At 34.9% G+C, this 6564-nt stretch overlaps 1 long non-coding RNA gene across 1 annotated transcript; it reads left to right on the forward strand.

Moving 5' to 3' along the window:
- Window positions 1–3357: 3357 nt before the first annotated feature.
- LOC107634341 (uncharacterized) lies at window positions 3358–6020 on the forward strand. Its single transcript, XR_002359048.2, has 3 exons — window positions 3358–3620; window positions 3705–3836; window positions 5819–6020. It is a non-coding gene; the product is annotated as an uncharacterized LOC107634341 (long non-coding RNA).
- The last annotated feature ends 544 nt before the right edge of the window (window positions 6021–6564 follow it).

Genomic DNA, 6564 nt, shown 5'->3' on the forward strand with positions numbered 1-6564 from the left:
GGAGAGAGAGGAAAAAGAGAGAGAGAGAGAGAGAGAGAGAGAGAGAAGGAGGGAGACAAAGAGGAGGGGGAGAGAGAGAAGGGAGAGAAGGAAGAAAGGGAAAAGAGAGAGAAGGGAGATAGGAGGGGGAGAAAGAGGAGAAGAAGAGAGAGAGAGGAAGAAAAAGGAGAGGGAGAGAGAGAGAGGAGGAAGAGGAGAGAGAGAAAAAAAGGGAGAGAGAGAGAGAGGGGAGGAGAGAGAAGGAAGGGGGAAGGAGAGGGAGAGGGGGGAGAGAGAGAGGAAAAGGAGGGAGAGGGAGAAAGAGGAAGGGAGTGAGAGAGAGAGAGAGAGAAAGGAAAGAGGGGAGGGGGAGAAAGAGAGGAGGGAGAGGAGAGAGAGAGGAAGAGAGAGGGGAAGGAAGGGAGAGGGGGAAAGGAGAGAGAGTGATGGGAAGGGAGATGGAGAGAGAGAGAGAGTGAAGGGAGAGAGAGAGAGAGAGTATGTAAAATTAATTTTGGAGTTTAAATAAAACCAGTTTTAATTTGGTTTAAAACTAAACTGAACCATAAAAACTGGTTTTTAATAAATTGGTTTTTCATACAAACTATGGTTTCAGTTCAGTTTTTTATTTAAAAAAACTGGTTTATTTAAAACAGTTTCAGTTCAGTTTCAATTCAGTTCAGTGAAACCAGTTTTTTTGCACACCCCTAATATTCACTCCTATTTAACTCATTATTTAATTAATTTCGGTTAGACCGGGTATTACACAACTTCCCTCTCTTCTAACCAACTAATTCCACTCTTGAAATCCGCCCTCTCACGAACCCTCTCCCTCTTTCCCCCTCTCGCTAGTCGTTTAACCACTGACTCCCACGGTTATGTTTATATTTCCTGTAACGACACCGGCGTCCACTTCCTCCATGCCGCGCGCACCCGCTCTCAATGTTCTTGATCTTCTTTCCCCCCTTGACATCCATAAATCTTTTAGAGAATTCTTCACCTTCGATAGAAAGATTAGTTATAGTGGTCATTACTCCCCGATTATGGCCGTTCAGGTAACCGAGCTCGCCGACGGCTTCTTCATCGGAATTTCCGTCAACCATGCCATCACTGACGGAACCTCTTTCTGGAACTTCTTCGATACATTTGCTCAGAACGTGACAGTGAGAGAAAGAATCTGTGTGTGTTGTTGTTGGGGTGTGCAGGTTAATATGGAAGAGATGGAGAAGGTTTTTATAGTTTTTAATTAGGTTTACTTAATCAGTTTCTAATTATTTAAATTTTGAATTTAAAAAATTTAAAATTAATTATTAATAATTACAATTAATTGAGTTGTTCAATTTTTGGCTGGTTACACATTTTGTTCCCTATATTTTTCCTATTAAGATATATTGAAAAAAAAAATCTTTAAGTATATATAAACTTAAAACAAGACCTTTAAAAAAAATAAAAAATGTTATGCGCACATAAAAATTAGTCACTAAATCTACTACTATGCAATTATGTATATTTATACATATTGATTCACATAGTTTTTCAACTAAATAATTATCCACTAAAATAATCAAATTTGTCATAGTAAATAGTCAAACTTATTTTCAGTAGTACAATTTTTTTTATGAAATGCTAAATATGTGTTTTTATACGCGATAACTGATTTTTTGTTTATACGTAGCATAATTACTAAAAGAAAACGAAAAACAATTATGTATACCCACGAAAGTTCATAACACTGAAAAATTAAATTACCTATAAAAAAATAAAATTACTTTTATCCATAAAAAATGAGTAACGTTCGACAAAAATACCAAACTCGTAAGGTATAGTTAGTGTAAAAGTGGAGATAATGATATTTTAAAAAATTATAGATATATATAGTATCATTTATTCCCTAATTAGAAAAGAAGATCAAAAATTTTCCTACATTTGTAATAGGTATTCGTATGACTCTTATAAAAAGGTTGTCTTTTTCTACTTTCATATTATAGTTTTCTTTATTTTCTTTCCTCTTCGAACACTTATAATTATCACCACAAAGTTAAATCCCATTACTTTGTTCGTAACTCTTTTAAACTCCCTCAAAGTTCGAAACTTTGTCTCCGCATATGAAAACAGAATTCTCTGACTCTTTCTAATGGAAACTTAGCATAATAATTGGTACTCAAATTTTTTTCACTGTCTCATTCTTATTCTTTTTTTTAATATCTTTTCTGGTATCAAAATTTTAAAATGGTTGTGCATCTTGATACAAGAAAGAAAAAATATTTTAACTATTCAAAAAACTTATTTCAAATAAATTTTTTAAATGAATTTGAACAAGATTTTAGTCTTTTTAAAAGTAATTTTAGTATTAAAATTATTTTTTGTTACCAATCTAAGTATATTTTAGCCTATATTATGATTTTAGTTTTTTTTTTCTATCATTCTCAATTTGAGATCTAAATTTTTAAACAAAAATCTCTTTAGATTGAGAACTAAATTTTTATGTAGAAAAAATTTATACTAATAATTTACGAATCAGATCTAAGAATATTTAATGTTTTAGGGTAGATTGGAGGAAGATTTTGTTTATATTTAATGTCGATCCAATTTAATTTCTGTACATTCTTATATTTAATAGAACATTTGTATTTCATGACATAAAATAAAGTAGAATAACATGTGCATTATTTGTTTAATATTATTTTCATAAACATGAATAGATGTAAAGATAAAACTAATAACATTCTATAAATAGAGTTTAAATGAGAGAAGGTTGGTTGGAGAAACGAAATTAGAAGGATCATATTTAAAAGAGACTAAAAAAATTTGATAAGTAAAAAAAGTAGCCCAACGGAGGATTTGGAGAAAGATTGCACCCAAAGGACTCAACTTTATCCAAAATCATTGTGTTGAAAAAAAATTTTCAAAATGTATGAAGTTATGGAGATGGTAAATAGTACAGGTATCAATACAAACTTTGTAAGAACCACAACTAATCAACCGGTTAATTAAGTGATTAATTGCCCAAATTAGATTCCAAAAAGTTAGAGAGAGAATTTGGGAATTTAAAGGTGATTTTTGGACTCAGTGAGTCTTTCTGAGTCAGAAAATGTGCTTTCTACGAAAAACCGTGAAAAATCACGAACCAGCAGTTGAACCGGTTGAACCGGTTCAAGTCTGCCTGGTACCGCACGAGAAAAGTAAAAACCGTCAAAAAACCTTAGAAAAACATTAGAAATGGAAAACCGGACTTTAATTTTAAAGATTTGACCCGAAGTTAGGCCAAATGGGCTAAAAACGCTAACGGGTTGGACCGGGCCCAAGTTGGACCCAAGCCCAACATATAAATACACTTAAATGAACCCATTTCAGCCACTTTCACCCTCATAACCTAAACACAACAGCAGCTGAAGTGAGGAGAGAGGTGAGAGCTTTTCACCATTGTTACTATTCACTTCAAACTTCCCAAGCTCATATCTTGAGCTACGGAGCTCCGATCGCCGCACCGTTTGCGGCTACGTGTTCCTTGTGAAGAGCTCTACAAAATCCACCCAAGAAACCCTCAAGATAATCACGAAATCTTCCCATTTCTCTCTTCAAAATTTCGGGTTTTATTAGAGTTTTGGGTTAAATGGGTTTTTGTGATTTTGGATGTTTAGGTTTGCTCTAATCCTTGCTTAGCCTTGTGAAATTATGCTTATGTTGAACCCTAGGTTGATTTGTGGTGATTTATATGTATATAGTTTGATTATTGTGGCTTTGGGAGCTTTTGGAACTTATTTGTGCTTGTTGGAGTGGATTTGAAAGCTTGGATTGTGGTTGGAAGCTTGTTGGTGCTCATTTTGAGTTTGGGTGCATAAAGGGAATCGGCCAAGGTATGGTTTTGGTTTTCTCTATGTAGTATATAATATTCATGGACACTTAGGCTAGTTGACCCTAAGATAGGATTGAATGTTGTTGGTGTATGAATGATTATGTGTAAATTGATGTTAATTGTTGGTATCCTTGGAATATTGTGATTAAGGATGATTATGGAGAATTGCTGGTGTTAATGAGTATTGATGATTAGTGTTGTTGATGAGGTTGTTGGTATTTAATGATTGATGATGAATAATGATGTTGTTGGAATTTAATGATTATACAGGTTGATGAGGGATGTATGATTTATTGTTGTTGATGAGGATTTGTTGATGTGGTTGATAATGGATGATAAATATTGATATTTTTGGTAATTAAAGGTGAGTGTTAGGATTGTTGATAAATGGTTATATTGATGTTGATAGTATGATGTTGGAGTTTGATGTTGAAATTAATAATGATGATGGTTAGTAAGGGTATTATTATGTATTTGATAGTGAGAATTGATGATTATATATGGTGGAGTGGTAAATTGGATATGGAAAATGGTAAATTCTTATATGTGATAGAATTGATGTGGTTTTGGTTGGATTGGGTTATGAAAGTTGGTAAATTGAGATTCTTGTGAGTCTTGGTAAAAGTTGACTTTTAGTGAACTTTGTCTAATCATAACTTATGCCTTGGTTTTCAAAATCTATTGAAATTAGTTTAGCATTAAAGCTTATTGAAAACTGTTCGAATCGATATAAAGTTTGTAAAAAATTGGAATTTGGTAGAGGAAGTTATGATCATTCAAAATTGGTGTTAAAAATCTGAAATTTTCCAAAGTTGCAGAATTTCATTACTTCTGATATGTGCGGGTGCACACGTCCTGTTTCTCAAAAATTTATTTGTTTTCAACTATTTTGCCTTTTCAACAAGGTTGTAAGCTTCTATAACAGCATTTTAAGACGTTTGGGCCTAGTTTTGAGTATTAGAACATGGGATATAAATTAAAGGCTCTAGTACATGATTTTAAGGTAAATTAGAAAACGGAGGCCTAGGTTTCTGGCGTGCTGAGAATGGTTTGACGTTAGGTGAAGGATGATTGGTATATGAGATGAGGAATGATAGACTTTTGGTATTTGGAAACTGAGTTATAAAGGGACAGTGGTTGAGATGAGTCGGGGACTCGGATTGAAGTGATGGATCTATGTATGCTGAAAATACTTTTGAAAACCATTGAAATAATATTTTTACATGATATTTTGAGACGCCATGCGCCTGGCAGGGACGGTGGTTAATCTCGCCTATCGAGGTAGCGGCGGCAGCATAAGGACGGTGGTTAATCCTGCTTACATTGAGATGTGAGGTCTGAGGCAAGAATATCCCGCTCGCATCCCTTCGGATCTATAGGGCGAGCAGGCGCCGGTACTTGGACAGTGATCCGGGCACTATATCTCGGGGGTTCCCATATGAGAAATCCGAAGGGCGACGTCTCCATGGAGATGTGTCGGGTTGGCAGTTGAACCGACAATGTGATATCACAGCCAGTAGGGCAGGCATTCATCATATGCATTTCCTATCTGCTTGTATGCTTTGTCTACTTGTAATGGTTTGCCTAATTGAATAACATGCTTACTTGCTATCTGAATTATTTGCCATATATGCTACTACTTGTGCTTTACTTGCTTTGAACATTATCTGTGTTTTCTGCTGGGATTGAGGAGGTTCGGAAGGCGGTGGCGATGGGATCGCATGGAGGATCGGTTGGTGAAGGCTGTGGGACAGCGATGTTTGGTTAGAATAGAAATCCCTTAAGATAGATAACCTGGTTTATTTAAGTCAAGTTGGTATATTATGCTTAAATGTTTTAGAATACTTTAAGTTGAATCTTGTGATTGATATGAAGCTTAGGATTGCCTTTGGCGTCCCGGGGTCTTATATCCTATATCACTGAGAACTGTTACCATACTGAGAACCGCCGGTTCTCATACCATATTGTTGTTGTATTTTTCAGATGCAGGTCGCAACCCACCTCGGTGAGTTGCTTTGGTTGGTGACAGGAGCAGAGAATCTTGGATCATTTTGGAGTTCTTTTTGGTTTATTTTGTTTATACATCTCTCCTTTTGTATTTTATTTTGCCTAGAGGCATGTATTTGAGAGAACAAAACTTGTATAAGCTGTTTTCACTGTATGGTTTTGTATATCAGTATATGGCTAGCCGGCTTAAACTCCGCGAGTCGTGACTAGTTCCCTATGATATTATATACTTATCTTTTGTTATATCTTCTCTGTTTCTTATGCCTTAAGCTAGTAGCTCCGTTAGTACGTTTGTGCTTCAAAATTCTGTTTTTGAGCTATATCTTTCATCGGGCTTCTAGATTATACTATTCTTTCTCTATATATATATATTATGTATGAGTTTAGAACTGTCGTAATCTCTGATTGACCTTGGCTTTATGACGCGAGGTAAGGCTTAGGCTAATTATGGTGTTACAAACTTCAACCCTAGAGTCAATTCTAAGCGCTCTTCAATGTTTTTAGCCTTAGTTAAAAAGAAAAATCTTATTAGTCCTAATTCAAAAAGGTCCCAGAAAAATAATTAAAATATGGCCTGACCCACTCAACCCTACTTAATCCTATCACCACTCTATAAATAACATAAAACATAATTGAATAGAGTGGAGCCTATATATTAAACTATGTGGTTGATATAGCTATGACTATTAGAAATTTGCATTAGATCTATCCCTAACTCAAAT

The sequence above is a fragment of the Arachis ipaensis genome, chromosome B3 (genome assembly GCF_059453495.1).
Source record: "Arachis ipaensis isolate K30076 ecotype BB chromosome B3, ASM5945349v1, whole genome shotgun sequence".
In the NCBI taxonomy this organism is placed as follows: domain Eukaryota; kingdom Viridiplantae; phylum Streptophyta; class Magnoliopsida; order Fabales; family Fabaceae; genus Arachis; species Arachis ipaensis.